Source organism: Melospiza georgiana, chromosome 2 (assembly GCF_028018845.1).
Source record: "Melospiza georgiana isolate bMelGeo1 chromosome 2, bMelGeo1.pri, whole genome shotgun sequence".
In the NCBI taxonomy this organism is placed as follows: Eukaryota; Metazoa; Chordata; class Aves; order Passeriformes; family Passerellidae; genus Melospiza; species Melospiza georgiana.
In genome coordinates, this window is record NC_080431.1 from 26977284 (window position 1) to 27002659 (window position 25376).

Consider the following 25376-nt stretch of genomic DNA (forward strand, 5'->3'; position numbering starts at 1 on the left):
AGAGTTCCAGCTTAAGCAATAGCAGTATGAAATCCTTTTCTCTCTTTGACCACGTACTAAAGGAGCCAGCAAAAGAAAAGCTATTGTGTTTATTTTCTATGGGCAGCTACCACATAATAATGTGGTAATACTTTTCATGGAAATCCATCACATATTACAGTTCAGAATATACCATCTACTCTAACCTATACTATGCTTCAGGTTTTGAGATCTTTGTACTGAGCAGCTCACATGTCCCATGGTGCAAACAGGCTGCGCCTCTCAGCTGGGTTGGGTGTATTTCTGGGGTGCTACAAGCTCAATTAGAGTGCAACATGAATTTCATACAGAAAACTTTGGAAGTGAGAGCTCAGTCTAGGTTTAAGCTTTGTGCAGATCATAGTGGGAGGGTATAAAGAGAATCTATGTGTTTTATACAGACATATTGGGCACACCTATAGCTCCTATGGTCTGGAAGTGCAATTAAACTGCCTGTCTGCAACGAGCAGTAAAACCAGCAGATTTAAGAGGGGGGTGGGTGGGTGTAGATGGAACCTCAGCTATCTTTCTTGTGATTTTTAAGACACAGGAAAGATTTCTAGGTAAAAAAGGAGAAAGCACAGCACCTCTGTCACATATTGTGCAAAGCTGTCCTGTTCAGCCACACAGTACACTGCATCAGCCACACAGAAGGCATCACTGCATCCTGTGTCTCCTAGGGTATAACAAGAAAGTCTGACAGACAATGCATTCACTTTACTCTCACACCAAGTAAGAGATCTGTCTGGAGTAGGCAACCAATGTGAAGCAAAATGCTTTCCCTTTCCTTACCTACTGCTGTGGATGCATAGAAAGTGGATTGCACATGAAAACATGATGAGAGAGAAAAAGCTTCTAATCTTTATTAAACTCTCAAACTTTGCCACCAAGTTTCCAAATTCAAAATACCTTATTTTTCTGCCTCATGTGTCTCAACCCAGACCACCAGCTAACTCATCTCTGGTCCTGCAGTGAGCTCAGCTGGGCTGGCACAGCCTCTGGCAGCAGCTGAAGTTCAGGCAGGTTCAGCATCCCACCTGCAGGGACTCTGGCAGGGTCAGGACTCTGGCAACTGATCCAGAAATCTAAATGGCTAAGAAAATGTTTACAGAAGCATTAAAATAAAATTTTATTTATGTTATTAATTATTCTTTCCCTCCAACTGTATTGTTTGTATCAACCATTTCTGAAATTACTGTTCTGGAAGCAAATGCACTTGCATTCTCACAGACTGTTTTTTAACTGATGATCTTTCTCAAAATCATAGAATCACAGAATCTTAGAATGGTTTGATTGGAAGGACCTTAAAGATCATCTAGTTCCAACCCTCCTGGGGGGTGGAAGTGGCCAGGAAGACCTTCCACTATACCAGGTTGTTCAGGGCTACCATCCAATGTGGCCTTGGACATTTCCAGGGATGAGACATTCTCAACTTCACTGGGCAACTTGTTTCAGTGCCTTGCTATCCTTATAGCAAAGAATTTATTCTGGATATCTAATCTAAACCTACCCTCTTTCAGTCTAAAGCCATCCCTCCTTGTTCTATCCCTACAAGCCCTTGTAGAAAGTCCCTTCCCAGCTCTTTTGTAGGCGTCCTTTAGGTACTGGAAGGTGCTATAAGGTTTCCCCAGAGCTTTCTCTTCCCCAGGCTGAACAACCCCAACATTCTCATCCTGTCTTCATAGGAGAAGTACTTTTCAACACCTTCAAAAAAAAAAAAAAAAGGAAGAAGAAGTGGAGAGGTGTTTATGATCTAATATCCTTCCTAATAACCACAGTAACCTGAATCTTCTAGAGAAAATTAGCATTTATCTCTTCCCTGGTGTAAATCATTCTAGCCCACTTTCCCAATTTGCCTGATGGTGAAGGATTGCTAAGCAACACCACACTTGCAGGTCAGCTGTCACTTCATAACTATGCCAATGTCAATTTTTTTAAAGCCCACACTATATATTTTTCAAAGATTATGTTGCCATTTAAGAGCATTTAAAAGTACTTAGCTAATCTTCCTACTGTAATACTAGCTCTTGCTTAGTCTAAAGCTGCGTTGCTATGGATGAATATTGCTTGCAGTGTCTAAATATTTGGAAGTAAAACCAGCCATTTTCTTCAGTGGTATAATGAAGTGTGGTATAAGATCAAGCCTGATTTTAATTATAAGTTGTCCTTTCTCTTACTCTGCCTGCCTTCCCTGTTTTTCATGCCAACAGCAACTGTTTAATTTGACTTGAAGGAAGCTAAACAGTTAGCCTCAAGTAGCAGATGAATCATTCTAATATCTGATAACTTTTCCAAATAAAGGCCTCTCTCTCCAGGAGCAAATGTCAGTCTCCATCACTTAACAAGCTTATCTGAGCCCATGAAGTGAGCAGGGACATGCTCACAATGCAAAGCTAATGGTGGGGTTTTCAGCGTGTTGCCAAACTGCTGAGCAGTACAGTGACATTGCCGACTTCCAGACAAAGTTCAGCCCTCAGCCTGTGCCTGAGCAAGCGTTGAAAAGGAACAGGTATAGGACAAATTGCAAAAGTTCCAAAGCACACAACCCCCAAAAGTGTAAGGTGCTCCTCAGTGGGCCTCCACTGGGGCTGGGGCATCTCCTGCTCCTGCTCTGCTCAGGTGCTCCAGGGGTGCCCTATCCCTGGGAAGCCCGAGCACGGCCCTTACAGTTTGATCCAGGCACTCACTGACTTCAGAGTGCCAACTAAACATGGGTTTTCATAGAACTAAGCACTTGGATACAGCACAGAGACCTTTTTGATGCCAAGTATCTCATTAAATTGTCAACTTCCTTGCAAGCAGCACTCGGAGTAGCAAGAACAAGCATGGGAGATGAAATTCTCCGGCGACCTGTGCTGGTAAACCAGGACTTCCAGAGCCAAGTGCTCAGGGCTGTGAGTTGAAACAGGGCTTGGCTTGCAGCCGAGCCCCAGGAGCCCAGGGGAGCCAAGCAGAGCCATGGAGCAGGCTCTCCTTATGCCCTGGTGGCAGGTTTGCTGGGCAGCATCTCCCTCTGGAGGCTCTCCCCAGATGCTGCTCCCACCAGCAGCCCCAGCTGGGCAGGAGGGTCCACCCCAAAGCACCATCACCAATGTGGGTGAACCTGACTTCTCTTGGTGCATTTCAGCAGATGTCTGGCTCAAAATAGCATCTTCAGACTAAAAGAGCATTCTGTAAAATCAGCATTTCAGGAATTGTTTTTCTAATCTGTTACTGAGCCTGGGAACCTTTCAGGATGGTAAAATGCTACTTTTTCTCCAATACTGATCATTAGACACACACTTTTCCTAAAAGTATGGGGAGGCTAATGGGATCAGATGAAATTATAAAGTCAAAGTTGATGATTCTAAGAACAGAATCCAATCAAACACAAACATGACAGTTGTCATCACTGTCATAGTATTTACCACAATTTTTCTGTTAAATGATCCATGTGTTTTCACCAACACAGAGGTTAGTCATTCAAGTCATTTTAATTATTGCTGTCTCATTTTTTATTTGTTCGGATTTCTTGTTTATTGGATCTTTGATGGGCTCCATGCATACTGAGATTTCTCATACTGCTCTGAAGCTACATTTGGATTATCACAACCTTCAAAAACTCGAAGATGATCCTAAGAAAATTGAAAAGATGGAGCCAGAGTTTTCAGAGAGATCCAGTGACTCCAGTAAACCTCTTCAGAGCCCCAGGATCTCCCTCATCACAGGGACAGCAGTATGCTGCCTGATTTTTTTTTTTATGGAAAAGACAGAACACTCACATGCATTCAGCATGATAAACACTGAAAGTGACAAATTTCTATCCAGCTTCTAAAATGTCAAGCAAAATGTCAGGTAGCACTGTAATAAAAAAGGAACATCTAACATAAAACAGGAGTGCTCTGATTAGCACATTGCTTTCTAATGAATGTCACACATTCAGCAAAACCACTGGGCTTCAGAAGTAATGAAGTAGTGATTGGATAAAAAAATCACAGAGGCTCACCAGTAACTCCCAGAAAAGCTCCTTTATGAAGCGAATCTTTATTTGGCTACTTCTGTAATTGGACACATCTTAGGATCAAATTCTCTCATCAAAGGGTAGATATTAAGACCTCACTGAGGCAGTGGATCTTTATGGATCTAAGAAGAAAAGTTGGCATTCATTGGTGTTCCTCTAGGGAGAAGGGAGAGTAAAAAAAAAAAGTTTTAATTCATGGTGTTCAGCTGATGGAGAATGGCAGACCTTTGCAGAGATGGTGATCCAAGCTAATTAAATTAGATGATGGAGACTTCTCTTGCTGCCACTCAAGATAGAAAATCCAAGGAAGAATGGCCATCCTAAAAATAATCATTTATGAATCCCACAAAATAGGTCCAGTGGAATAGACTCCTGTACTTTACAGGAAATGAAACTGAACTAAATCCTGCAAGCAAAATTTGTCTTGCAAATGGGGAAAGTGAAATTTGCAGAACACATCCTTGATTTTTTAACCAATTATTATTACCACCCTGCAACCCGAGGGAAGTCTACTATCATGTTAACACAAGACCAAGGATGCTTCTGGCCAAAGGAATCTGTAGTGAAGGCAGACCACTCATGAGATGTGAAATAAACTACGCCTTGCAATTTTTTTTTTTCACCCATCTCACTGCAAATGGTCCCAGCTCCTGACACCTGCCACCTTTAACGCAGTGCTCCAGTAAGCTGCTTGTCAATGTTAGTACAAGTGTTTACTGTACCAAAATCAGTCTTCTCTTTTTCAACACAGTGCTTTGAGAGACACAATCCAGAATGTTTTATTGCCCTCTAGACATTTTACAATATCTAGCAATTTTTTTTCTCCCCAGAGAGATGTGGCATTATCTGCTTTGATTTTGTACTTTTAAATTCATGTGTGCTGCTCCTCATTTGCTCATACTTCAGAAATTCAAAGACATCTTTTTCTACCATTTGTACCAGTAATTAATCATAGCCAAACAGGCAATTTGCTGAATGGCAATGGTGGGATTCCTAGCTTCAATATATTAAAGAATTGCATCCTTTGTCCCCTACACATTTATTGTTATTTACAGATTTATTGTCTCTTTAGCTAGCTACACAGGTGTTTTTCTTCAGCTGTTTCTCAACTGGTTACAAATATCCAAAATTCTTTACAGACGATCAGACCATTATTCTGACCTAAGGATCATGTGTAGGTCTTTTTACATGTATTTTTAATAATTGATATAATTTGCATGCAGTTTTGTTGATACATGATTATCCCACTTCCTTTTGACAGCCTCTGTAAACATCCCATTTGAATTCTCAATAATTTGGTGTATATTGCTATCCTTTTACTGTCCATTTTATTGGAATGCATAAAAAATCCTGACATTTTTTGGAATCAGCTTCCTTTGAAGTTCAACAGGATGTAAACACCTACTGTCTTTTGCATCTTTTCACAGTTGCACCCACAAAATACTGTGCATTTATAATATAAAAATAATCACCTGGCAGAATAGCAGCAACCCAGAGGGCCAAGGTATCATTGCTTAATAGATCAGAGCTATGGACTCATAAAGAACAGAACTGTAGAATTATCCATATCTAAAATGACACAAATTCTCAAATTATAAAACCACAACATTTGAACAGTTTAGTATTTTCCTTATACTAGCCACCATTAAATTAGATTTTGCAGCTATTGCTATGCACTTCTAGAACTAAAAAATATTATCAAGTTGTTGCTAAAAAATGTTATCTGGATGTTGGTAGATAAAGAAGAGTCATCAAATACAAAATACCCACGATGGAGAGCTTCAGTTGCTGGTACACAAGCTGCCCAAATGTCATGAGATTGAGTTTACAGATGCAGTTTCTGGACTCCACCAATGATTGGTTAATACAGGTGAAAATCCTACAAAACATGGGAAAAAGCACTTTTGTGGATTCAATCCTAACCAACATTGTGGAGTAAGCTCGGAGGTAGATAGAGGCTGAAGCACTTAAAGTTGGAGCTTCTGGAAAGATCTGCAGCTTCCAAAAGACATCCATATTTTTCTGGCAGCTGTGTGTGACCGGTATCACTGCTAAACAACAGCTGGAGCACATCAGGAGAGCTTCTAGACTGCACTCTGTGCTGCTCAAAGAGAAGACCTCTCATGCTCACTGGGAGATCTGTGTGTGATGTGATCCAAGGTCTGCAAAATGGCAATAATCAGCAGTCTCATTTTAAACACATGCTCTTGATCCATATCAAAACACTAATGTAAATGCTTTCCATTAATCCCATGCCCTGGTAGTTAAGTCTTTCTATTAGGTTTGCAATGCTGTTGCTGTGTCATGGTGCTGGTTCGTGACACATTTTACCTTTGGTAAATAAAATAAAATTAAGACTTAGAAAAAATATTGCTTGATAGTGGGTCAGATGAGTACCCTGAAAGTGCAATTTAGCTTTCTGGGCTTTTGGTTTAAAATAAGGTTTTTTCCTAAAATAAGCAAAGCAGGAACCTTTGCAACTGAACTCAAACATTTCAAAGACCCTGAGAAGGCTGTGTCAGTAAGGAATTGCCACCTGTAGATAAACAGAGATGGCAAGAGAAAGGAAGCCAAACCCAGCCAAGCCAAGCTAAGCCAACCCAAGAAATGGAAGGCAAAGCAAGGCAAAGCAAGGCCAGAGAAAGCAGATCATAGATTGTTGTGAATTCGGTGAGGTTTATTATCTCAACACGTTTGGTATCACAGAGCTGCCAGTGCAAGATAACTTTCAGATCTGTCAGGCAGCTGTGTTACAAGCCTTGCCTGCTCATGTCCAGGACTCAGCTGGGCTGCAGCCAGAGCTCCTTCTTCAGTGTCCTTAGAGGAGGAAGGTAGGCATGTTGCTAAAGCCATATAATCTCAAAATTCACTGGGGCCAAATGAAGATCTGATCAGGAAGAGAAAGGGGCTCAGGAGTGTCCATTTCCATATGTCCTATTTCTCCTCACAGAGAAAAGCAAGGCAATCTTCCCAAGAATATTTCTGGGATTCACATTCTCTGAACCTCAGAGAATGATCAAAACAATTCTTGTCTCATTTGCTGTGCCTGTGTTTGTGCAAAAGTAGAATACAATACAGAAATTGTTTACCCAAAGTGATGTTGTTTTGTTTCCTTGGCCTATCAGGGCCAAGCATGTGTGTGTGCTGGGACTGTCAGCTGACAATCATGAAAGGCTGTGCAGTGGAGTGCAGTTGAGTGTTTAGCAGATTCAGTTTAGATGTAATGTAATACAGTATAGAATAATACAGTATAACAAAGTAATGAATCAACCTTCTGATAAGATGGAGTCCTCCTCATCATTCCTCCTTCGTCAGGGGCAAAAACACCCACTGTATCCTAGCACTCCTGCATGCTCTTAAGGTGCACTCTGAATCTCTAGATTTGCTGCCTCCTCGAAACAGCTCTCTCTGTGCAATGTTCTTTTGCCTCCCAACAGCCTTCTCCATTTCTTCCATGCATCTCCCCTGCTCCCAGACTTCAATACTGCAGTGGATACCCTACTGCATCACTGTTTCACTGGTGGAAATATCAATTAAAATATTTGAGTGGTTATTTTCAACAGCAACAAATGAGTTGTCATAGGAAAGTATAGAAATAAAAGTTAAAAATCCTCAGAGTATTTATTAACTCTTCACATTAAAAGCAAACCTTGGTTAGATGCTATAAGCCAGATTTTGCAATTCAGAGTCTAATAATCTCCAAAAAACTGATGTTAGAGAATGTACACGCAACGTACAAGCATGAAGATTTTCCATGTCATATGCTTCTGTATGTTTCCACCTATATTTTTGTACAAATAATAAATGCATAAGAGGATGATTTCCCCACAAAACACAAAAATTAAAATGCTTGCTGTAAAAATGCAGACAAACAAGTTTAGGATGGATTAATTTGTTCATTATTATTCTTTACAAACTTTGCAGGAAGCCTGACAGATAAAAACTGGTTCAAGATCTGTATTTTCATTGTCAGTGATGCTTGTGCAAAATCAAAAAAAATATATGTCTTGGCATGACAGTAATGCACCAATAGCCCAAGGCTATTTCTTTTCTACACAGATTTTAGTGTGAAAATGGTAGGAAAACCAAAATAATTTTCAAGCTGCTAGAGGGTACTGTCAACTGTGAAAAACAGAAAGACAACTATAAACATAATTATTCAAGTGCACCCTCTGAACTAACAGAGAGATTTTGAAGGGCTAGCAGAGAATTTTTAAAACGTGCTAAGCAAGACCAAGAGATAGTAAATTATTATGGTGGTTTCCTCCTTTGAAAAATACTTTTACAAAAGAGATATTAAGCAGATTGATTTGGTTCTCAGCAGAATGCATGTGGAGGGCAAGACCTGATGGCAGTTTTTAACTCCATTTCTTCAGCATCCCTGTTAAATGTTTTGCATATCAGTACCTTCTAAACAAATTTGCTCGGGATCAAACTCCAACTATAGATTAAGACTTAACTGGAAAATCTGCAGAACTGAAGAATGAATATTTGGTCCTTATGCATGTAAATGAAGAGGTCCTATTCAGAGTATTTTTCCTTTTGTAACATGAAAGAGAAGATTCCCAAAGGATCACTTGAGTGCTGTCCCTGGTCTGTGAGCCCTTTCAAAAGGCACATGCCCTGGAAGGAAAAGGCACCCATTGCTGAGGTGGCACCTGTTACTGCAGCTGCTGCTGCTTTTCCAGGTGCATGGCAAAAGAGGGCAGTGGAGCACTGCACATTTCAACAGATTAAACTAATGATCCCTGCAGGTCTTTTCTCTACATTTCTTTGCTGCAAAAATTATTACAATACCTAGAAAAGCAATCATGTTGTATTAATAACATCCGGACAGTTTAAACAGAACATCTCTTTTGCTTCCACTGAAAATGGCATTTCTCTCCTAGGGAGCCTTATAATCGATTGACTGAAATTTCATTACTTCCAAATCTCCAGTCACAGGAGGTATTGCATTTTCACCCACTAACAGGATTCTCCAGGTTGGTTTCTTTTGCATTATCTCTTTCACATGCTTTCCAGGGAAGTTTGCCTGTAACACATCTCTCCAAGTTTAAAACAGCCAAGTCACCTCATGAAATGGGTTTGGTTTCTATTTCTGTGTCCCTAACAAGACACCATGTTTGTTTTAGCCAATGTACCACGGACAGTCATTGCTTATGCTGGGTTCTTTCTTAATTTATTAGGCAGTTCTACCTTCTGAATCTTTCCTAAGTGTTTCTAGATTTTGTCTGCACCACATCCATTTCAAAATGTGTTCGTTCATGCAACTTTAAACATTTAGCAATTCACTTCAAAATGTGATTGTTCATGCAACTTTAAACATTTAGCAACGTCATTTGCTGTTCCCATATTTAACAAAAGAGCTTGAAGGTCAAAGGTATCTTCCAACATTTCTAGTTTTACACTGTAATATAACCAATTCTGCAGTTTGGGGTTGCTTTGGTTTTTCTGTTGGAGTCTAGGATGATGCTTCCTTTTGTTGAAAGTGGCAGTTCCCACTTCAGTGTAAGCTGACATATATTATATGTTGTTAAAAATAATTACATATTACTTAAGGGGAATGGTCACAGTAAAGAACCCTGCCCTCTCTACCAAACAACCCTCTTTCATCTTGTCAGAAACAGCCTTTAGTCTTCCTTTAAAATGACAAAGGTTTACAGTGTCAATATACTCCTTGGGATGGCAGTGCTCTAACCACATTTATTAGCAAAGCTCTTTACCATTATAAGCCAAACTCTGGTACTCAAATGTCATTCATTACAAAATCTCACTTTTTATTTAGTGGCTATAACATGTCAGCACTGTCTTCAGTGTTCCTTTGATGCAAAAAGGGGATATGGCATGATAAACTTTGATGTGCCTCATCCAACCTGAAGTTTGAATTATTTATAAATGTTTGGAAAATTACATAAAATTATAGTGTATGATATGCAATCCATTACCACTACATTCTCAGATCAAAACACAGTAATCACCAACATCATTATCTTGTTTCAGAGCAGTGTCAAGGGCAGCTCACTGGACTGGGATTTGCTACTAGTCCAAGTAGCAAATTAAGGAAGTGCCCCAGCCTCCTCAGCCTCAGTTTCCTCTCCTTTAGCAGGGGGACCAACACCCATCTTTTCTGTAAAGTGTTTGGACATCACGGAGTACGTAGTTTTTGTATTTACAGTATAGAGGCCGGATATTATTTCTGTTATTACAGTTTTTGTTCTATTTTTACAGGGATATTGTATTATTGCTACTGCTACAGTCTTCTGCCTCCGGGGTGCTGGGTCTTGAGCAAACTCAAATGCAGGCTGGTCAAAGTCGACTGCTGTTTACATTTGAAAAATATTTCAGAAGTGTGAGACCATCCTTTCCACACCAGTGCACTTAAACGTACAGCAAAATCAATAATTTTCTCTACGACTGACTAGGCTTTTTCCAGTAGCTCTTGCACAGTTAAAAAGGCATAAACCACCCTCAAATATAAACAGAAAAAACTTGCAATAGTGCTAACTGCGCAAAAGAAAAATATTTTTGTGAGATGCTTACAGAAATACTTTCATGCTTTGGTTAACTCCCTGAGACAGAAAACCTTTCTTAAAGGAAGAAATATTGTTGAGTCTTTATATTTATTTATTCAATTTGTCCTTAACTAAGTAACAAAGCAATATTCTATTTCAGAGGTGTACCTAAGAAGTAATTTAAAACTAACTCTTCCTTTCTCCTCTCCTTAATTACTCCTGATGTCCTGATATAGGTTTCTGTACACATATGTCTTTAGATTGCTTTTTAATATAAAAACTATAGATTAGGATTTTATCATTTGCATTTTATATCAAATGATAAAATTTATATAAAGATGATAGATAGATAGATAGATAGATAGATAGATAGATAGATAGATAGATAGATAGATAGATACACGTACAAAAACCTAAGAGCTGAGCCAGTTCAAGTCAGGTGAAAATCAAGTGACTTTCCAAATCTCAGTGTTGGTTATAACACCACAAGAGTTTCTGTGGTGCAACAGCACCAAAATGAGGGCATTCCACACATGAAAGCTGAGGATTCCCTTGAAAGAGAGAATCCTTTATCCAAGGTGCTGAGTAGAAAAGGAGACACCATCTTGACCAGGGGTAAAACCCACTCAGAAAGTTAATTCAGAAGTGCCTTTAATTTGCAAAGGGGTTTATTTCCATTCTCTCTCCTGTTGGTATAAGTGTAATGAATGGCCAGAGAAACCTCACACTGTCAGGAGTTCCAGGAGCCTTTTGCAAGCCAAACCAAGTGGTTTCACCCTTCATTTCTGGGGCAGTGACCCACCTCAAAAACTATGTAAAAAACTGTAATAAACTGTGACCTAAAGTTAAGCAAAACAAGGAAATCAAAATGAGTTTGGTGGTAATAGGCAAATGAAGTGACCACTTGCAATTCAAGCATCACTGATAATAAATGTGTGCACATATGTGTGTTTGTATAATATCTCTTTTAATTTGTATAATAAATCCTCTTGGTGGAAACCTTAATGTAACAGATATTACACAGAATGCTTTGAAAATTAGAACCATTAAACTGGTAAAAAAGAAACCAGCAAAATTCAGGTAAGTAGAAGGATTTACATGTGGGAATATTTTTTTAAAAAATTGACTTTTTGCACATAGGAAAAAACAAAATTAAGCTTTCCTTAGCAAGGACCATTATTCAAAGGACAAATTATTCTGGTCCACAAGTACCATCTGCTACTATTACAGCAAGGGAATGAAAAATGTAGTCACTTTATGCTTTGAAAGTGCTTATTCTCCTCTCTCGTGACACTCAGAGGGGATGATAATTTTGCATTTTTCAGTTTGTCCCCTATCAGGGCACAAAACCTGCTGCCTACACAGGAGCAAGGAAATCCAGCACAGGTTTCTAGCAGAACACCTCTGGTGGGAGGAGGATGAGTCTGATAGGTGGCTATAGGGCTGCATGTTAGGATTAAAAAGCATGAGGAGATTGTGTTGGAACTGAAATCAAGCAGTAGACACCATCCAGCCAGTTATGAAAGCAACATTACACTCTTACAGCAAAAGTGCTCTGCAACTACCTACTAACTGAAATGCTAAGAGAAAAATAAATGTATTTCATAGTCTATGCAACTGCTCTACTCATACAAATGTAGGTCAAAAAGAAATGAAGTTACAGTTCTAGTGCAGAAATCACAGGACTATAAAAGAAAGGTTATTCACAAGCTTAACTCAAACAACAGCTATCTTAAAAATGGGAAATGAAGAAATGCATTTTACTACACAGACCAAAATGTTATTTAATTGAGTATCCAATAACAGATAGCTACATGCCCATGCTGGGTCACAACATCATGTTGTTTGATAAGGCACATCACTCTAAATGTTGTATTGTGCATCTGAGCTTGTTTTCCAGACTGCACCAGAGTGACTGCCACAATACAACATGGCCTGAAGTCACAGCTCTGCAGTCCCACTCCTCACCAGACGCTGGAGAGCCTCTGTCAGGGTCGACTCTTCTGTCTTCAAAGTGCCTGTCCACATGAGAAATGCACCTGGGAAATGCCATTCCCCAGAGGATTTGTCTGACATCCATCCATCCATCCATCCATCCATCCATCCATCCATCCATCCATCCATCCATCTATACTAATCTTTTTCAACTAAATTAATCTTTTCTTCCAGCTACTAGCAAGGTATCCTGCAGAACTTTTCCCACCCCACATGGCACAGCTATCACTGGTACATCCCATCCAGGATGCTGCCTTTCAGTGAAACCCCTCCTTGCTGAATTTCAGGAGGCTTTAAGTTATTTTTACAGTTATCACAAGAGCCATTTCATATCTGTAGTCATCCAGATGACCACAGTGTCTATAAGAAGTCTAGATTGCCCAGCTGACATTCATAAATTAGTAGTAGAATATTCATAAGCTTATCCAAGAGTGACTCCATTTTGGTTCATACAGAGGCTCTCAGGAGTGCTGATTCTTTCACTTTCTTTCATGAACTCTGCTGAACCAAAGGCACACATTACACAGCTATATTTTCCAACCAACTATCATGAACATTTATATTTCCTGAGATAACAGTTTGCCTTTTAATTTAGCAGCATTTTGTATAGAACACACATTACAAATTAATAGATGTTACTAGTTTTAAGTTCTGTGTATTATATCAATCATTGCCAAATCAGCTCAAAAAAGGTACCTGGCTACACAGGCTGAAGAGTGACAAAGGTGGCTGGATGTCATCCTAGCTGCATGCCTTACTTGTTTGCTACTTTCTGCAGCCTGGAGAAGGACTCCAATTGTTTATTAATGCCTATATGTATCCTCAGAATCAACGCCTGTGCTAACAGAAATTGGCACCACTCCACTGAAGTCAGCTGAATGTTTGTAACAAATGAACAGCTCCTCCACAGCAAGCAAAATTCTGCTTTCCTTTATGTATCATCCCACATGCCCATAGGATTTTGCCTTGGTGATTAAAAGAGAATGACTCACAATGGTGGCTGCAGTGTCTTCCAAGCCAGTCCCCGCTTCTGTAGTGCTCTACCCTCCTTCCAGCTGACCTTGTGTGGTCCAAAATAAGAGAAGAAACCCTTGGCTCATAATAAAGACAATACTGTTGTATAATACCATTACATGTTTATCCTTGGAATTCACAGCACTTCCAACATGCAGACTCAAACTAAAGGAATTTGGTGTCAATGTCTTGTTCCTGGGACAGCAACAGTCAAAACACTTCATTCCTAAAGTCAGCAGCAGGTTCATAGAAGTCTGGAATAAATAGATTACATATTCTATCTATTCACCTGAAGACTGTATAAAACTTTAAAAAGGGAATTGTCATGTGAATTTAATATACGATACAGAACCTTACTGCTTCATACATAATTTCGTTTTAGAACTAAGAGAGCTTTCATGAACTCAAGTAAAATGCAAGTTTTCTCTTCCACTTTCAATTTAAAATCTCTCCAGGCTTGTAAGCCCACATGAGAGAAAAAAATTAACGTCACTTCAGAATTCTCAAAAATAGCAGTTTATGCATTCAAATATGTAAGTTTTTTTCCTAGGCTCAAAAGGTTTTCATCATTTTTGATACATCTCTAAGCAAAAAAAAAAAACAACTGAGGTATAGAAATGTGGTTTTTCGTGTGTTTAATAAGGTGGGGAATGGCAGTGAGCCTGTATACTAACAGGAGAATCACTGTTTAAACCCCTGACAACAGATGCACTGCAGCTCTCATTTATCTTGGATTTGCAATGAAAATAATTACTCTTGATAGCTCCATCTTGTAAATTTGGAGTAAATTTCACCATACACTTAGGTGTAGGATGAAATGTCAGAATAAAGGGGACCCACTCTCACCTTGTGCAGCTTCCCTGAGTCTGCCCACCATGCAGTCAGGCAGGCAGGTACCGCAGCGCAGCTCCGAGCGCTGAGGAAAAGGCTTTTTCTGCCTGGGAGGAAAAGGTTCAATGGCCTTTTGCATTAAGTGCCTTTTTCTCTAGTTAGCAATCTGCTTTCCACCTAAATATAAGCTGTGAGTAGTCTAGGTATGAGATGACAGGTTTGGTGTTGAAGCATGCCATTCCCATGAGATTGCTTTTTTCGTCAAAGCCACAGCTCACATTTTAGCCAGGCAGTATCTGAAAATCCTACAGTACCAACTACCTGTATAGCCATGACAGCTAATGTGACAGGCTTTGTACAGCTGAAGATAAACATAAAGATAAAAACTGGACCAGATTACAGAAAAAATTACACTACACAAGGGTATGACCAGCATGATTATACTATAGTCAGAGCGATGTAACTGAATTAATTTCTAGCTCCTAGAAATGTGCTGGAGTCCCCACAGAGGTGTAAGAATTAAGCAGGCTATAAGTATATTGCAATTTTTGTCCTCAACCTTCAGGCCACTGTGATCTGTGAAGGCTTCACCCTCCACATATGAGCACAGTGATCATCCTGCTCTAGTGGTGCACTGCCAGGTTCCACTTCAGCTCCCACCTCACCATATCCAAGAGTATTGTATAGGATAGGAACTGTAGATGTAAAATGTAAGGATGATTAAGATTACTGGGAACTCTCTTCTGGAGAGGAGCCACATTTTCCTTAGTCTTCCTTTTATAACCCAGGTATGTAGGTATGTACCTATAGAAGGGGTTTTTTGTTGCCCTTGATGTCCCCATCCAGATTTAATTCTCTCAGGGCATTACCTTACCTAACCCTATCCCCAGCTGCTTGGCCAATCTCACTGTATTCCTCTCAAGCTGTCTATCCTTGCTTCCATCCTCTGTAGGCTTCCTTTTTGTGTCTGAGTTTGTCCAGGGGTTTCTTGTTCATCCACATAGGCCACATGGCATTTTTTCCTTATTTCTTTTTTGGGATACATTATTCTTGGCCTTGGAAGAGGCAATCCTTGAGTATCAACCAGTTGTATTGGGCCCTTTATCCCTCCAGGGCTTCATCCCACAGGACTCTACCTAGCAGATCCCTGAGGAGGCCAAGGTCAGCTCTCCTGACAAGCAGGGTAGAGAGCTTGCCGTGTTCCCTCCTCACTGACCTAAGGATCCTAAACTTCATTGTTTCATGGTCACTGCAGCCAAGCTGAATTATGCTGTATCAGTCACTAGAAACACATACTGATGTCCTTCTATGTGCTCAGTGTCTCCCTTTCATCTTCGCTGATACCAAGGCTTCATTAAACTCCCACTCAGTTATCGCACCTCTTGAGCCAGAATGGTGTTGCAGTAGAAAATAAAAACAAGTCATTAGAATGGAGATTAGTGGCAAACTCATTTTTAAGCCCATTTATATACACATATCTCACAAGGGAGGTGATGATAGCGTGTTCAGGAGTGCATTAATCATACGAGCTATAGAAGACACCTGCACTGCAGGTTACCTAACTATGTCACATATAGTGTCCATGACGAGCACAACTTAATGAAGACCTTGTTTCATTTTTGCTGTAGGTAGCACAATGACTTTGCTGGGTGTCCATTAAATAGGGTTCACAGCAGTCACAACTCAACACTGAAATGGATACGGAATAGCAAATAAAATTTTCTCCATGAGTTCAGCTTTACCCCAATACGCAATAAATACAGAAGAGGCTATTCATATAAAAAACACTTTTTTTCCCTAGCCCTTGGTAATACACTGCTGTATTTCATGCAAACCAAAACATTTTCTTACTCAGGTGTTACATAAAATATCATAATACCCAAAAAGCATCATAATCCTGCATCAGGTTTCTCTGTGAATAAGTTTTAACACTCATAACTTCAGGAGGATTCTTTCATCGTTTGCACTCAAAACATAAATACAGAAGTTTGATTACATCAAGGAGTTGTACATTTGTACTTTTGCAAGAAGATATTGGCTATTACTGGTTTGAGCCAAATTATTAGAGTTCTGCTATCTTTTCTCTGAGATGTTCTTTTCTCACATATATTTCTTGATCATAACAGGTTAATTACCTAATAGGATTTTTCCCTGTTAAGTAGCGACTTTGTCTCTTTGAGGTCAATGGAAAACACAAGACATAAAATCTATTTGTTATTAATGTAGTTCTTCCAGCCCACATAGCCAGAATTTTTTTTCCAAAGTGAATGGAGCAGTAGCAATTTCTTTATAAAATGATTAATTTATAACCCCAATATTCAACATCATTCATCTCTGATCATTGAGTCCTCAAGAAAGTACCTGAAACACTATCTCGTTTTGAAGTAAATTCCAACTGGGCATTAATAGAGTCAAATTTCAAGGAAAAAGGAAAAAAAACATTCATGTAAAGAATCTCAGCTTGCTCTAGAGTTGAGTTGCAAATTTCTAATTTCATCACACATATTGTGCAAATGTATATACATATATACAGGCATATGTATGCATGTATATTTATATGTACATACAGTTTCTGTACAGGAAAGTGGCAATTTTTGTACTCTAAGCTTCTCATTTTCCTTTCCATTAGCACCACTTCTTAAAATTTAAACACACTGGAGTCTCTCTTCTATTGCCTTTATATAACACTTCTTTCTTTTCCCATACCTTTGTCTTTCTTCATCAGCCACAAGCAATTTTTTCCACATTTTTTCTCAACTGTAATCCACATTCAAACTACTCTCTACAATGAAATATTTAATGTCTGAATGTCATCTTATTGGTATCCTTTACATATCATTTAATGACTTGTAAAAACAACAGTAAATATCTTTAGCATTCCAAAGTAATATATCAAAACATTCAAAATAAGAATGCAATTCTCAACAGCAGAGAGTTTTATGACCCTCTCCAAGCTAAAACTCACATTTTCTCACTTAGGTAAAATTTTAAAAGTTATCAGAATGCCTCTAAGAAGAGCAGATGCAACTACATATACCATACCAGCAACGCATATTAAAAGTAACCAGTAATTTTTTAAAGTTATTTTAATAGATATTAGGATATTTCAACAAAAAAACTAGCTTAATGTAGAACAGCAAATAAGCAAGTGTGTGCTGCTTTCCAATACACTCATCATTTGGTCAGCCCACTTCAGGAAAATCAATCCGTGCAGTTTGTCTACAAACCGCATTACGCACAAAGTCACAGCTCTGAGGATTGATGCCTAGAAGGAAAGGAGAAAACACTCATGCATCAAAGAAAAACTGGGGGAAAAGTCATCCATTGAGAAACAGCAGTGGAACTTTCCTGTATGTTTGAATGCCCAGCTGCAGCCCTGACGTGCCATGCAGCAGGGAGAGAGCAGCCAGGCTCATGTACCCAGAGCAGAGATGGATCTTTAGGTGAGGAGCAAACATGCCTGCTTTCCATTACTCCCTTAGACCACCTTTTCAATAACTCCTCACACAGAGTTTGTATGAACACCAGCAATGCAAGACTGTTATTCTAGCCAAGCAAGATGCAAGATATGGCCTGCTCATGCTAAAGGTTTAATACACTTGTTACAGTGACACTGTATTCCCTAATACTGCCCCCAAATTTGTCATTTAAAGGGCCCTGCCACTTTCAAGTCTTAGAATGGTGGCATCAGCTGTACAATTAATTGCAACCATCCCACCTATGAGCTGTTTAAAAACAAATTGGGCCAAGTTCTTGTCACATTACCAATAATCTAAGGCTCACAGATTTTAAGACTGCGAGGAACAACTACCAAATCATTGCCTTGCATAGAACAGACAGGAGAAAATCTGTCCTAGACTGGGCCTTCCAACAAATGGGGCTGGAGCTGCATAGGGCAGATCTACGTGTTCTGCCTTACAGCAGCTTAAAGGCTCCCTGCTTTACACTCACCTGGAGGGGAGAAAGTCTAGCTGAGCACTCGTTTGACACAAGGACATGTCGAGGATGCAGCACTGTCCATCCCTGGACCTCGGCTAACCTTTCATCTCTGCAGAGACCCTCCTGTGCTGGAATCATCTTCAATGCTCATTTTAAGCCTGTTTTAGGGAAATGGTGTAAGATGCACAGAGGGCACACCATGAAGACACTGATTCTTATTAACCCATCTTATAGGGAAGAAAATGGAAAATGAGAAAATCTGTGATTTTTTATTGCCTGGTTACTCTTGTTACATGCCACGTACAGAAAATATTTAATAAATCTGCAGGGAATTTGCCTGACTAGGAATTGAGTAAAGAATGACTTATCCAGAAACATACTGCATGTTTAAGTCTGATGTGACAAGACTGCTAGGACCATGACAAGCACGCTACCCTGCAGTAGGAATTAATCCATAAAATTCATTACACTTCTGCTGATGAAGCAGTGGTAACTTCACAGTCTTTTTCCACACAAAAAAAAGGCAAAGATTTGAAATATCATTTAACACAGTTTTTGAGCAGCCTATTAAATGGACCAAAAACATACTTTCAGACCATGAAATTACTAATTTTTGCAATAGGGTAAAAAATTTCTCTTGGCTTAAGTAGAAACACAATAACAAGTTATCTTTGCTTTAAACAAAAGTGCTACTCATTATGTTACAACTGCAAGAAACACTTACAGGTGATCTATATCTACCCGATGCACTGCATCTCAGTCACAGGGGATATTTCAGAGTTCACCTTTGAAATGCTCTCATACATTAAAAGAGAGCAAGATGGTGAAAATTGTTGAGTTGAGGCACGAGCACAAACCCGAAAGAGAAATAAAATCATCACCAAACTTCTGAGCAAACAAGTAAACAATTACAAAAATAAGGTCTCTATGTATTCCACGATAATCAATTCTACCCTTTTTACTGTTTTAATATCTCTCTCAACTTGGTAACATCATGCTGTTACAAATTCACATGCTAATCTGACAATATATTTCTGACTCAGTCAAAACCAACTGCAAAATTCCAAACACAGCTGAGCAAGGCCAGGATATCATTCCCTTCTATGAGGCATTGCAGCAATAGGAAAAGGTGTGTTTCAGATCTTTAGGGTTTTACATTTGCTAATACACGATAATGAACACACAGAATATTGAACTAAAGCCAACACATCTGTGCCTACAAGTACAAATCAAATTCAATACTGCTAATCATTGCTCTGCTTATTTTTCAGTTATGTCAGGCTGAAAAATACCCATTTGATTGTATGCAAACCTTATATGCATATTTATATATAAATACATTTATATTCACCTTATTTAGGATAAAATCAGGCATTAAAAAAAATTCTACATCTTCTCTCCTAAAAACAATATGCTTAAAAGAATAATGAGCCAGCTGGGAATGCTAATGATCAGACAATAACTGAAGGGACTGTTTCATGTTTTCTACAATTATTAAGTTGATTAATGTCAGTTATGATAGGTAGTACAAAATTTGTTTGGTCATATCAATGCTTCAGATATTTAATCACCTGCGCACATATCTCTTGATATTTAAAGATTTCTGAAAACCACATTAATTTGCCACACTTCATCCAGTTCTATAAATAACAGTTTGGTTTACTGTGAAATAATTAACACTAAATGGCAAAGCCTCTATAATTGTCTCACCCGCTAGCTCCTGCCAGCTGGGAGAGGGGCAGAAGGTGTGCACTGCTGTTAATTCGGAAGGGAACATGTGACACAACCTGACATGTCAAAGTGTGAAGAGATTTTTGCCACTTTGGTAAAAAAAAAGTGTACTGACTGGAGGAAGAAAAAAAAAAAAAAAGATGAGGACTTGGAGGTTGTTTTATTTCCACATCATTACATGGATAAGGGAAACAGAGCTATAGCCATTTTTAAATGTCTGTAAGTTTCCCCCTCCTCCTCCCTGTTCCCTTGCTGCTCAGAGCTGTTGAGTAACAGACATTTCAGAGCGTGCATGGGGGAAGTAAACAAATGCATTGCTACTGTAGTTGCAGGGCAAGGAAACATTGATGTCACTGCTGTTATAATCACATTAGTAGCGTGTGTTAACTGTAATGTCATGTTTGATCAACTAGTCAGGTCAAAAGCCCTTCAAAATACAGTCTGAACAGAAGCACAAACCAAAATGGCAAGAGAATCGCCTTCCGACAGTTTCCTCCACGTACAGACCCCCGCTGCAAAGGTGAGCTTTCAGTCACCAATACTCAATGTCAATCACCCCGGATCACACGATTACACTTTACAGTTGGCTGAGTCCCTGTTCCCCTGCTTGAAACGTGAATTTGATGTTTCTCCTCCTCCCCACGGTGTACACGCACCCAACACCCTGCGGCACCCGAACACATCCCGGCAGGGATAACGCACACCAGGGATAACGCACACCAGGGATAACGCACGCAGCTGGAGTTTGCTCCTATCCCTGACAGCATGCCTGTCAAGGACAGAAACAGTTACAGCCCAAGTGTTTGGGACCATTTTCCTTTCAGCAGGTCTTTTCCACTTCAAACACAATGTGTTGCTGTCTCTGCTTCAGCACAGGGTATTCAATACAACCAAACAGTAAGAGCAGAAATCGCCAATAACAAATTCTCTCAGGTGGGAAAACGGCTGGGCAGGATACATCCCCTCTTGTGTCCCAACAAGTCAGCATGTACATGCTCACCAATTGTGTACTTTTGATCAACATTTTCTGAAATTGCCCAGCTTGTGGTAAACCTTTTTGAGTGTTAATCCTTTTACAGAGAGTAGCACATAGGAAATGCAGTGTCAGTGAGACCAGACACGGAGCGCTCCCATCCAGAACTTCCCATGCACATTTTTCCATCATCTCCCCCACTTCTTTCCATCAACCTGGCCCTAGAAAGGAGAAACTCATCCTGCTTCCCATCGCCTCCCCGAAGTCTGCCTGCTGGCACTAGCCGGGTACCTGACATCCTCCCTTCATTTTCTGTAACTTCCCGATTTGCCCCTGGACTGATGAGGCATTGACTTTCCCCATCCCCTGGGCTCACCTTTTAGGTCTGCCTGGCGGCGCAGCCACCGCCTGCATACCAATGTGGGGCCGCAAAGGCAGCGCGGCGGCCGCGCTCCGGCACCCGCACCCCGCCGCTCCCGTGGGCGCGCTGCCTTTGGCGAGTTGGCACCTCGAAAAATTTAAAGCGGGGGGACACGGACACGGGGGCAGGCACAATTTATCCCGGCCAGCAGGACGGGTCCTGCTTGTCCCCAAGGGACAAGCATGCCTGCGTGCAGCGGGCGCTCAGGCACGCACATCCACGGGTGTGTGTGCAAGCGGCGTGTGTACGGGGCGCCTGTGCCACATCCATGTGCGTGCGTGTGCGAGTGTGTGTGTGTGTGTGTGTGAGGGGAGGGGAGCGGAGCGGGAGGGAGAGAAGGAGGCAGCCCCGCCGCACCCGCGCATCCCCCGCGCCGCGGAGAGCGGAGACTCACCGGGTCACCCTGGTCTCTGAAGGTCAAGCTCAGGTTGGTTTCTTGATCGCAGTTGTCCTCCGGGCTCTTTCGCTCTTTCGGCTCGGTCCCTCGCTCGCTTTCTTTTTTTTTTGGTTTTTTTTTTTTTTTTTCTTTTTTTCTTCTTTTCTTTCCTTCCCCTTCTCTTCCCCTGCTCGGCCGCGGTGGCGGCGGCTGCCGCCCGGAGGGGCTCCCGCTGCCGCTCCCGGCCCCGCGGGGTGAATCCCGGCTCCTAAGCCCTGGCCCCGCGGCGCCGCTCAGATCCCATGGTCGCAATCCACATCGCGGCAGATGTACCACAGAATCACGTAGAGGATCAGCAGGATGGCGAAGATGAACAAAGCCACCAGGATAGCCTTGGTCACCGGAGAGATGAGGGACTGCATGTCACCCGCGGACCGCCGCCGAGGACAGACGACTCGAGAACTACACGGGGGCAGCGAGCGCGGACGGATCCCGCGGCCCCGCCGCCACCCCCGCCGCCGCCGCCGCCAGCGACCCGGCGGGCAGCGGCGGCTGGCGCCGAGCCGGTGGCGGAGTGCCGGGGGCTGCCTCGCTCAGCGCCCCCGCTGCGGCGCTCGGGCGGGCGCGGCGGCTCCCGGGCGGGCGGGACGGGGCGGCGCGCACGGACAGCTCGGCGCGGCGGGGCGCCCGGCCATGGGCACCGCGGCCCCCTTCAAGCCCGCCCTGCGGCGGCGGCGGAGCGCGGCCGGGCGCCGGCAAACTTAGGCGCGGGGGCGGCCCATGGGGGACAGGTGTCAAGCGCCCGGTCGCCCTGCAGGTCTCCGACGAGAGCCATCCACGGGGGAGGGAAAGTTGCGGGCGGGACGCGGCGGGCGCCGCCGCCCCCGGCCCTAGAGGGAGCGTGCGGGGGCAGAGGGAGCCGCGGGCAGCGCGGGCAGCCCGGCCGCGGCAGCCTGGGACCGCGCCGGCCGGCGTGTTCCGCCCAGCCGAGGTGTTCCCTCCCCTCCCCGCCGCTCGCCCCCTCCTCCCTCCTCCTCCTCCTCCTCCGCCGCCTCCTGCGGTCCCCCCGCCTCCCGCGGCCGCCGCGTCGCGGGGGAGCCCCGGGTGTGTGCTGTGGTTCCAACTGTAGCGGGGTGCGAGGGAACGGGATTCCCTTTCCCTGGCCATCCCCTCCGCCCGCACTTAGCATCTTCATCCCCCATATTCCCCATCAGAGACCGACCTGGAGCGGGGGCCGGCGGCGGGGAGGAAGGCTGAGGCTTGTCTCCGTTTTCTAAGCAAAAAGGTCACTCCTGCCCACCTCCGAAAAAAATAAACGTTTTTTTTTTTTTTTAATTCATGCAGGTCGGCATGGGTCACAGCCTGCCAAGCTTCCCTCTGCGGTTCTGTGCCCTTTGGCACATGCACCAAAGGTGCACCAGGACAGATAGCACGAAAATAGGACAGGAAAATGGAAATTGTACGAAAGAGCATCGCTTGCATATTCACCCCCAGGAGCAGGTCAGGTTTAGCTTTCAACTCACCCCCGAATTCTGCAGCGCCAGAAGTGCTCGTGTAGTGGCACATCACGTGCACACCAGCCTTGGCACTCTACACCTGAAGTGTGTCCAGACACCTGCCCGGCACAGCTGGATCAGGACCAGGCTTCCAGGCAAGGAGCCAGGTGCCCCAAGCCCAGCCCTGCACTGTGAGGCAACCAGAGATGCAGGCACCCCTCCCTCAGGTCACCCAAGCAGGTGATGGCACCCGGGGCGGGACACAGGCTGCTCCTGTGGTGTGAGCTGCTTCTGGTACGATGCAAGGAGTTGCCACCCTTGATCTCCAGTGGGGACTGACCAGGTGCATCTTCACAGAAGATTCTTGCTGGATTTCAGTTCTGACTGCAGTTGTATCAAAAATACAGAAATGCAGAAGAGCATAATTGAACCGTGTAAGAAAGGGCTGAAAGAAACCCTGAGACATCAACCCCCCGGGAAGGACAAGAGCAACTTTATCAACAGGGAGAAAGAAAGACTTAAACTTCAATATACAAAACATGGATAAATGAAGGATAATCAAATTTGAGGGGAAGAAGGTAAGATACTGCTATATAAGTATTCCAGGCAAAATACTCTAGAGGGAAAATACTCTTGTTATTAATGCCAAGCATGGGAGTTTAAGATGGAGTGGAAAGAAAATATTAGGAAATATTAGGAAAGACAAATATTAGGCCCTTAAATAAGAAGGCCTCTAATGCAATGAAATGTCTAAAGGGTATGAGGTAATATCTCAAGAGAATGTGTTGCAGGACACATTTTACAGCTTTTCAAAAAAACTCGGCTTTTTTGTGCAGAAGGGATGGTTAGCAGCACACCACCTCTGTCTCTAGTGCTTTGGTTCCCCATCTGCAGTATGCAGATGGCCATTTTTCCACCTTTTTCCTTTGGTATGACCACCTTGCCTTGCAAAATTTTCACTGAACCTTTTTTGTCCTTTGAAATGATTGCTTCTTGTTTAGAGCTGTCTTGCTGCTGGGGTGCAAGTACCAAGTTCATACAATGCAGCTTGGACTCCAAACAGCAACTCTGCTCATTAGTTTATAATTTCTAATTCAAAGGAGTGATAGGTTCTGGAGGCAGATGGCTGGGTGCTCATGTGCTATTCTTTGAGACAAACGTTTTCTAATCCACTTGCTGGACATTAGTATTTCCTTTGTAGGAAGGTGACATATCCACACAGAATAGTTGTTCAGCTCACACTCAATGGTTTGTGCACTGCCATCAGCCTTCCTTGGCTTGGCAGCTCTCGATGAAGTGGTACCAAACCTGGCAGGGCCAGGCACAGCAGTGGGAATGGCAAGGCATGGCTGATAACCTCCGTATTTATTGTCAGCAGGGGAAGCAAAATAATGCACCATCATTTCTGAGACCAAAATGTGATTGTGTAATGTGCAATCTGTTCTGAACCGGTTTTGAAATCCGTTTGTTTAATTTGCATGTACTTATGCATGAGGGCATTCCTGAGTAATTAAAAATATATAGTCTCTCCGAGTTTGATGTTCTGTCACTGGTGGAGCCTGAGCCAACACAAAAATCACAAGTTAAGCAACAGATATATTGCCAAAGCTGTCCTTAGTTAAGAAAGCTGATTTAAACAAGGAAGTAAACATAAAAACCATCTTAGTTTTCAGATGTCTTATTAGTAAGCAGCAGGGAAGAAGGAAATCGATCTTTGCCAAGTGAAGAGAGATAACAGTGACAGAAAAATCATTTTAATTTCCACCTAGTAAGCTGATATTAAATTAAACGGGAATACTAATACATGTAGCTTTTAGTTTTCTCTTTCTTGATTCCCTTTGAAAATGTGCTGCTTCAAATATACATTTGCAAGGAGGAGCATGCAGAAAAGAAGGGTAAAAAGACCCAGAGTCACAAGATAATGCAGGCAGCTTTAAATGCCCAAATTAAATCCCATGCTAATGTGAGGGATGCTTGTGTGACATAGATGGCGCAAGGAGCCCGGGCTGTTTCTCGTTAATTTCACCAGCAATCTTAGCCAAAATGAAGTTATCCTTGCTCCAGTTGGCT

The 25376-nt window shown here is 42.1% G+C and overlaps 1 protein-coding gene across 3 annotated transcripts in view; it reads right to left on the reverse strand.

Annotated features, from left to right (window-relative positions):
• ZBED1 (zinc finger BED-type containing 1) overlaps positions 1-21900 on the reverse strand; it is a 53588-nt gene extending 31688 nt beyond the window's left edge. The window contains exon 1 of one of the 3 annotated variants that reach the window (XM_058043633.1): positions 21829-21900. The gene's annotated coding sequence lies outside the window, so the exon portion shown is untranslated. Of the gene's footprint in view, positions 1-4003; positions 4079-21828 lie in introns of those variants that run through there. The other 2 variants (XM_058043650.1, XM_058043660.1) reach the window with 2 other exon arrangements.
• Positions 21901-25376: the final 3476 nt, after the last annotated feature.